The sequence below is a fragment of the Protopterus annectens genome, chromosome 5.part0 (genome assembly GCF_019279795.1).
Source record: "Protopterus annectens isolate FY-2018-M chromosome 5.part0, PAN1.0, whole genome shotgun sequence".
NCBI lineage: Eukaryota > Metazoa > Chordata > Ceratodontiformes > Protopteridae > Protopterus > Protopterus annectens.
This window is the reverse complement of record NC_056735.1, coordinates 977,318,731-977,328,337: the sequence shown is the minus strand read 5'-3', so window position 1 is coordinate 977,328,337 and position 9,607 is coordinate 977,318,731. Positions and strand designations below refer to the sequence as shown.

Here is a 9,607-nt window from a genome sequence, read left to right as displayed (position 1 = left end):
TTTCCTCAAACAAAAGCATAAAGGATTATTTTAGTAAAACTGGCTTTCACATTTAAGACTTTCACTTTTTCATCTGGCAACCTTTGCTATGGTAATCTCATCTGTGATGCTCCCCTCTGGATGATTATCATATCTGTTTCCAAAGCAGAACTTCTAAACCTGATATTTTATTGGGTTCTTTTCAGTGACAGATTATTACCTACGGAAAAAACTAAATATTTTTACTTTTCCATTCAGATAGCACTGTCATAATAGCCAGATGTGCTCCTTCATTATAGGTGTGTCTGACATCATTTGTAACTACTTGACATTTCTGGCTTTCAGAATCATCAAAATACCGTTCTTGAAACTTTCATAATGACTAATTATTTAGGGTGGGATTTTTCAGTGTCTAGTTTCACAACTCAGGTTTTAATTAATTGCTGAAATAGTGAATCAGTAACTCAGTTTGAAACAAATCAAAGATATCATACTCCATTTCTGACCTTCCCTGATGTGTCCAGCACTTTTAACAGACAATTTTACTAGCACATTATCTTAATATTTTGTATGACAATACCAGACACGTTTAGAGTTTAAATATTGTTAGAATCCATTACTGTGTATACAACAAACTCACAGGCCATTTGAATGCTCAATGAATGTTTCTTAGATTGGAAAATGAATCATAGCAAGAGCATTGTCAGTTTGGTTACTGCTTGTCACGTTTTACCCTTGACTGATGTAAACAATGTCAAACAGGAAACAGTTTAAAGTTGTGGACTACCTATAAGTAGTATTTGATGGCATACCCATAAATGCCTACCTTGGTCTGGATCTTTTTGTTTAGAGCATACAAACAGATAATACATATATGCAAATGCAAAAATATGGAGAAACACAAATTTTGTTTGGCTGTCTGACCCATCAAATGCATGTTTGCACACCTTCTTTTTTAAGATACATTTCCTACTTAAGTAACAGTTAATTTCTTTTTTCATCCAGATTTAAAATGGTATCTTACACCTGCACACAGACATTCTTGGATTCTGTCACTGTTCTTATCTTATCTTATCAACACTTCAGGAAGATGGCCTCATTCATGCATCACACTCAGTGCAAAAAATATATCTTCCAGTATTCCAAGTTTTCTATCTAGTGTTTTGAAAAACGTTTTCTGTTATTCTTGATTATCCCTGTTTTTCAATGACTGTAGGGACTTTAATGCTGTAGACTCCCTTACAGTACTTCAGTGTTTCTATAATACTGCATCTAAGCTCTTGTATTCTTTTTTTTTATTTCGATGGTACACAGTGGAGATCGCAAACTTATTGAGCTACTCCATACTACTACACCCATCTGTTCTAGGTCATAGAATAGTAAGGTCTGCAGAGGAGCTGCACACAGGACAGCAAAAGTATTCTTAATGGATGACAGGAAAGAGAAACAATAACTTTTTTGTTTTCTACTGCTGATGCCACTACCTTCCATGTCATTACTCCACTTGTCTTCTTTGTCATATTTTCATACTTTCTAATTTTGGGTTTAAATTATATTATTCTTCCATTCCTGCCACATCTGTGTGCATCATTTCTTTTCCTTTTTTGGGTTTCATCCCTTTTAACATTTTTTGTTTCTTTTTCTCGCTAAACAAACTTATGTCTCACTTATATAATCATTGAAAAAGGCCAGCCACAGTAATATAATCTTTGGAAAAAGCCAGTCACAGCACTGCTCCTTGTTTGCATAATTGCATAATCTTTTGTATTTGTTTGTCCATGTAGATCATTTCTAATTCTGTGTGATATGTTTCCTAACATTTTAAGTTTTATACCCAATGTCTAGATAAAATCAGAGTAGGCTACATCCAAACCTACTGTCTGGTTTATGGTTCTGTTTTTTAAATAATAAGCTTTACTATCTTTTTTTTTTTTTTTAATAATTTTTCTGATGTGAAGCCAAACTGCCTTGATTGCAATGTCTTGCATGGCTTCTAAATGTGTCACAATTCCCTTCCTCAAGAGTGATTCCATATTTTCCATCCAGTGAGGTCAAACTTGATAAGTCAGTAGTTGTCAATCATATTCTTTTATTATTTACACTTATTAGTGGGAATCACAAATACCCCACCAACACACACACACACACACACACACACACACACACACACACACACACACACACACACACACACACACACACACACACACACACACACACGTATGAACTTTCACCAGATTTCTAACAAACTTTATGTACAGAAAGGTAACACATGAATTTAAAATGAGCAATACATTCAATTTAAAGTGCAGTCCTTCTGCTATACTTAAATAACATTTAAATCAGTATGTTTTTGTTATTAATGTTTATATACCTACTTTAAAATGTTCTGCCTTTAAAAAATGTAACTGAAATTGTATTTGTTTTTATTTACTTGACTGCACATTTTAATGGAAATTGCATTACAGGAAACATAATCACTGGGGTGTTATCTCTCTCGATCCATTAGTTTATTGACTCTCTTTTTATGTACTTGATCCAAATCAGGATGATGAGTACGCCAGAGTGCACCAGAACATAATGCAGACAAACTTATTCTGGGTGGGGTGCCAGGTCTTCAAAGGCCTGTTCATTGACTCTCGTAAATTGTCCCATGAGGTCAATTTTCAAATGACCCTGCAGCATGCAGTCTCTTGAATCCAGGCAAAAAAAGTATCCTTGACAGTGACTAGATGCCTCACTCATCTATATAGTGCCTTTGATAGCAAAATATAGTCTCTCCTGAAAAGAACTCGCAATTTCTTCAAAACACTTCCAATATGTGTAAGGCAAATAAAATGACAGTTCTTTTCCTGTTTTACCAGACATCTTCCTTCCACTGTGGTGCCGCATGAAACTGAGACAGTTCAGTGAAACTGGAAACTGAAAGGTGAATAATTTTTTCTTTGATTTTCATTTATTTTGGGTAGGCCATGCCCTTGCACTGTGTGCATAAAACATGACAATCAGATAAAAGGTAATCTGTTTAATTCACAGCATTTTAAGTGAAAGTCGTCTGCAGTCATGAAAAATACCCATGAATTCCTACTGCTGCTTTATTTAATTTGGCTATTATGGAATAGTTTCTCTTCTTTCACGAAAGAAAGATATTTAATCTTCATGTCAGTTTAAGTTTAGCACTGAAAACCATCTTGACACATGGCACAAACTGTGTAGCTGCCTGTAACAACCAGTGCCTACTTGAGATGAATGTAGTCCTTGCTTTACAAACACCTCCAATAAAGTAACCATTCCCAATCAATCATTCGTTTGGTTGGATACTCCAGTGTTCAACTCTTCCATTCTGTAAAAAAAAAAAAAAAAAACAGTTAGACATGTAAAGTTTCATACAAGTTGTGAAAGATAATTTATATGAATATGCTTTCATGGCTCATTAAAATGCTAATCAGTATTTCACTTTCAGGGTTTCCACACATTATAGAACCGCATGAAATTAACAAATGTATACATTGATTGGCCAACCCAGTGCGCGTGCCCGTAATGCTCCTCAATATAGCATAAAAGCTGGATTATGACCCGGCTTTTCCGTTTCGTGCTCAATACTAATCTCGCTATGTTAAAAAGTCGGTTACCGGACTTTTATTTAAAAAAGCTAAGCAAGCCCTTATTTTTTTAAAAAAAAACTGTCTATATTAAATATTTTAAACATTACGATGAGATAATAGCAGAGTGTAACTAATTGGTTTGTGATCTTTAAAGGAACCACTCTGCCTCGCTATTAAATTCGTCTTGTTTAATTGTAATGAGTTTATAATAAGAGAGAGTTTAAAATAAGTTATTTATTTTTGCTTATCTTATTATTGTACCTATTCTTTATATTAGCGAAATTTAAAAAAAGCGAGGAAATCTACGGTTCTCCGTTGCTTTTACAACTCTGATGTACTCCTGATGTACTGCGGCGCATCATCTTGCCGAACTGAGAACACATCACACCACGCGCGGCGAAGGGCAGCAAAAGGCATTATACACGCCATTATTTAAGAATTTATTTCTTTTCTTAAATAATAAATATATATAATATAAATAACCACTTATGGGTGGGTATATGCTGGATTTTACCCGTTTTGTCTTTTGTTTGGTCCCTTCTCCCGCCTCGACCAAAACCACGCCACAAGTGGGTCCAGCACACACACACACACCCAGCGGTTATTGCTATAATAACTAACTAGTTCAGAGAAAATGTACTTGACAATGGCAATGCTTTCTGGTTCAGAATAAAAGCATTCTCTTACCACCACTAAAAACAAAACTGCTTGCCCAGCATATGAGTAACAAAACATTTCTGGTATAGTCAATTGCAGAAAAAAAGTGCAGTTCTGTTCCACTGACAGAAAATAGTGTAACACATAGATGAAACAATATTTATCACTGGAACTGTTCAGGCTTTACAATCCTGCTACTGTAAGGAGGTTTTAGATTATAAAGAGACCTTTAGCTGGAGTTAATTTATTGATGGAAGATTCATGCTTTGATACCCCTTTGAATCTAGAAAGAGAGAGCTGAGTACCCAATTTCTTTCTCAATGACTAAAGCAGACAGCTTTCCAACATTTATTGTCAGAAAACAATCTCAATGTGTCACTCAAATGCTTAGCCGTATGACAGCTGCTAAGACAAGGATAAACATGCAGTAAGTATGCATTAGTGTGCGTGTGTGTGTGTGTGTGTGTGCGTGCGTGCGCGCGTGTGTGCGTGTGCGTGTGTGTGTGTGTGTGTGTGTGTGTGTGTGTGTGTGTGTATGTGTGTGTGTGTGAATGCGAGTTCATGTGTGGGTTTCACTATGGTTCCTTGAATAATGTTGAAATGATGGTGCAACAGGACAAGCACAACTGGTAATAGCTTCATTTGGATGGAGAAAAAAAATACTCACCAACTGTGGAGTATCATCCCCATTACTTTGATAGGTTAAGGAAAAAATTAAAAGAGCCATGAATAAATATTAGTGATGTAATAGAAACAGTGCCTGCAATGATTAATTATTTCTTATGACAAACTCCAATCAGAGAGTTGTAACCTGTTCAAATGTAAGTGCCAAACTGCGACCACATCTACTTCTAACTTTACTAAACTATTAGAAGGGAAAATGTGGAAGTGTGTGTGTATGTGTTAATGCATTTCTGTCAGCTTGGAAACTTATATGGCAGGGTTCATCACTTGCTATGAAAGAGAAAGCTCTTCCTGAATGATACATTCAAACTAACTTTCATCTGGGAAAATAGAAACATGCTCAGGGCTTGTGTAGGTCATCTTATCTGACACCTAGTAGGAGAATAAATCACAATTAATTGAGATGTGTTTGTAGATAAGTTAGATCCAAAGAAGACAAAGAGCCATAATTTATAAGTCTTTATTTGTGTGAAATCTATGTATGCTAGATTTTTAGATAAAATATATATATTTCTAAAAGTGTACACTGACATCAAACACATTACTTAAGTCCGTGAACACTGGCATTGAAACACATCATACAGTTGTCAACAAGTTGTGAAACTAGGGTCTATATTATCTTATCAAAAATTCAGTTCAGTAAACTGTTCAGTAAACTGCATGTACATCAGAAATGCAGTTCAGCGAACTGTTAATAGTGAGATTGCAGTAAAGTGAAGATCGGAAAATTTGCCTTTTCCTCACTGTAGTGTGATCTAAGAGTTGGTGCACCCCCCCCCACAAGAGCGAATTCACTGAACTGCATTTCTGATGTACATGCAGTTTGCAGAATTCATTTTTCGATAATATAATATATACCCACCAAAACTACACTAACTGTGACAAGTAAACGGTGTCCTTTTGCCATCGGTCAGAGAAATAAAAAAAAAAATACTAAGTTGCAAACAAACACTGTCAACATAGTGACACCGTTAGGGAAGGAGTTTTTAATAATTTAATGAGTAAGGTTGGAGATAGGGACAGGAGTAGGTTTGGTGCACGTGAGGAAGGTTAAAGCAAGGGGATGCAATAAATATGATTGCATTCTGTTCTATACCAATATGTGTCAAAACACTCCAGTGAACAGAACTTGGAACAACATGGAGGGAAATCTGTGGAATCATGTGGAATTCTCAATGGTATGTAAAGTGAAACACACTTGGAATAATCTTTCGAACAGTTCATGTATCATTCTCATGACAACTGTGATGTGTACTTTTTCTGAACTCCATGTGTATGTCCTGTGCCATTTGCTATCTGTATATTCCATAATATTGTATGGTATTTCCGCATCACCTATAGTAATTCAGATGCATGGTGAAGCACCCGGTCTGTAATATTTCAGCATGCTAACTTCTATTCAGCATGCATCATTTTGTATTCTGTGTGGATCTGTCCATTTTTAATTTCTCCAAGTCTTTTCAGTTTCTATTACCATTGCAGGAATGGACCCCCCCCCAAAGTCAAAGTATGATTCAAGTTAATGAAATTAGTATTGTGTTAATCTTTGATGTTAGCCAGAAGTGCTCTTCGCAGCACCCATAATGTGCCCAGTAATAACTCCTTCTGCAATTCATATGGAGTTACATGTATTGGTAACATGTCTAAGCATGATTGTAAATTCTTTTTTATAAAACATGCTGCTCCTACTAATGTTAGAACTGTGTGGATATCCTTCTTCTACACTGCCCTCGTTTCTGCCTGCAAATCCTGGTATTTTATTACTTTGTGTCTCTGTGTACATAAGACGCTGTAGTCACTGGGTGTAGCGATTTCAGTGATCAATACTACTTTTGTCTTCTTAGCATGGAGTACTATATCTCGTTTTCTCGCATCTATTTATTGAACAGTTGTTAATGGGTGATCCCATGTGATATAAACTTTATCATTTTCTAGAATGCTTTGTAACAAATATTTCCACTGTTTTTCAGCAATACTTCAATAATAAACTGTTTGCAAAATCCCAATGCAACAGTCTTGCCACATTATTATGCCTTTCAGTATACAGTCCTTCTGTCATTAGTATATTACAGTCAGCAATAAGATGTGCGACTGTCTCCAGTTCTGTTTAAAAAACCTGCATTTGTCTGGTTTTACCACATTCTCAATGGACTTTGTAAACCAGCAAGTATGTAGTCCACTGTCATGGGCCACCAATATTAACCTTTCATCTTTTATTTTAAATTCAACTGTTCTTAGCAATTCCTGTGTGTGATCCTGATCAACATGAGATTGTTCCAAGAGTTTAACATACTTGCAACTGCATTAATGCATTTTTCACATTTCTTGCCTTCTGATCTGATCCTTTACCTTATATTCTTTCTTTTGTATTTTGGCACATAGAGTTGCTGCCTGATTTTTATCTACTTCTGGTTTGATTTCCATTCCCACTTGACACCGATATGCTTCTACTAAACTAAGCAGGGAAGCTATCTTAGACTTAATCTCCTCCTGTTTTAAAACTTTCACTATGTTTGGGTCTTGTGAGGTCAGCAGATATGTATGCAGTCCCACGACTGCAGATCTGTACAGTTTTGAGGAGGCCCATACCTCCTTCAGAATGAGGAATATATAGCCTTGGTATGCACTGGTTTTTATAAATCATTTGATGAGCATGAAGCATCCTTGTCGCTTTCCTGTCCAACCGATCCAACACCTTTTGGGGCCAGTCAGTCACTCCACAACTGTAAGATAGGACAGGAAGAACAAATTGGTTTATAGTTTGGAATTTGTTCCTAGATGTCAGCGCTGTTTTCAGTATTAATTTTAGTCTTATGAAATATTCATTATTAAGTTTTATTCACATTTGTTCATGTTTTACTGTTGATCCTTCATGAATTCCCAAATATTTATACACTCCCTCTTGCTCAAGTGCTTTCATATCACATTCCTGTCCCAAACTGATGTTTTCTTGGTGCTGCAGCTTTCCTGCTTTAAAAGGTTACCTTTGCACAGTTATCAAGACCAAATTACATCCTTATATCATCTGAAAAAGTTTTGACCACTTGCAGTTGCACTTTCAATTCCTCATCTGATGAACTATACAGTTTTAAATCATCTACAAAAAGAAGATGAAAAATCTTTACATGTTGTTGTTTTCTCAGAGTAAAATTGTAGCCATGACCTAATCTGTTAAGTATACAACTAAATGGGTTAAGGGCAAGACAAAAGAGCAGCGGTGGCAGAGAGTCACCCTGGAATATCCCCCTTTGAATTTTTTTATCCCTGGAATAATAATTTGTCCTTTATCATGACTTAACTGCAAAATGGTTTACCACAGTTTCATGGTTGCTGTAATGTAATCAATCAGTGTAGGGTGTGTCTTGTGCATTTTAAGCACTCTTTTACCCAAGAATGTAGGATACTGTCAAATGCTTTATTGTCGTCTGTCCATGCCATACTTAGATTCTTACCCTTTTTACAGTTCTCCATTATGACTTTATTTAACAACAAATGATCCTTTGTCCCATATGACTTTCTTTTGTTACCTTTTTGTTCTATTGCCATTTCTTCGAAATGACTATAAACTCTGTCGGCATCAATTCCAGTGTATAGTTTATGTTGTTGGAAGGCAAGTTATTGCTATATACTTTTTAAGATAGCTTACAGGTTCGCTCTTAAGTAGGAGTATTGTTTTTCCTGTTGTTAACCAGGCTGGTGTCTGTTTGGGTACGCAAATAAATAATTCCTACTCATGCCTAAATCTTCATGTAAAGAAGTTATGTATTGCATCTGGGCCTAACTTTGTTTCAATCTCTCTGGCCGTTACTTCATCCGATTTCATATCCTGTACATTTGAACTTCTTATTCCTTCTTTTACTTCTTCTATCCATTTAGCATATTTGTTGTGTTTCACAGGATCTTCATAGATATTTCACCAAAATGCATCTATTAATTCTTTTTTTTTTTTTTTTAGTGGTATTTCAATTCCTTTTGGCTTGCTTCCCAATTCTCTATAAAACTTTTTTGGGTCGTCAGTAAATAGCTTATTTTATACTTTTCCTTTACATTTTCCTACATATCTTCTATGTTTTTCTGCCTGTGCTGATATTCTTAGTTTATTATTTGTGATAGTGCATGATAGATCCTGATCTGTTCTGATACTGAGCATTGTTTTTATCACATCTATCTTTCTGAGTATTTTTGTTAATCTATTCCTTCTTCTACATTCTTCTAATAGTGACACTTCTTGTCTTAATTGCTTTATAGTTTTCTCTATTAAATACTTCCATGATGGCATTCAGTTTCTCCCCTTCCTTTCCCTTACTACCCTGTGTTTTTGTGGCAAGACTTTTCTCTGTTATAAATTTAGATGCACAGTTATATATTATATTTACTTCTGTTATATCGCATGGATCTTTATGAACACTCCTAATTACTGTGTTCATTTGTTTTATCAAACTTCTTATTTTTGGGGTTTTATTGACTTTCTGTAGTCTGTTTCTTTCATTGATCTTGTACTGAATGGTTAACCATGCAGTGGACTGCAGTCTTCAAAAAAGATGTATTCACTGGAACAAATATGCTTATCATAGCCTAGAATGAGACCTCATTAGTTTTCGCACCTCCATAACCAAGGTATCATGAATGCTGTATTCTTGAAAGAGTGACCATGGACAAGCAACTCCTTCAGCTTGTTCCAT

The 9,607-nt window shown here is 35.5% G+C and overlaps 1 long non-coding RNA gene across 1 annotated transcript in view; it reads right to left on the bottom strand.

The window, feature by feature from the left end:
* Nucleotides 1–1,616: 1,616 nt before the first annotated feature.
* LOC122802913 overlaps nucleotides 1,617–9,607 on the bottom strand; it is a 39,705-nt gene continuing 31,714 nt past the window's right edge. The window contains exon 2 of the long non-coding RNA XR_006365004.1: nucleotides 1,617–3,322. This is a non-coding gene — a long non-coding RNA (uncharacterized LOC122802913). The remainder of the gene's footprint in view (nucleotides 3,323–9,607) is intronic.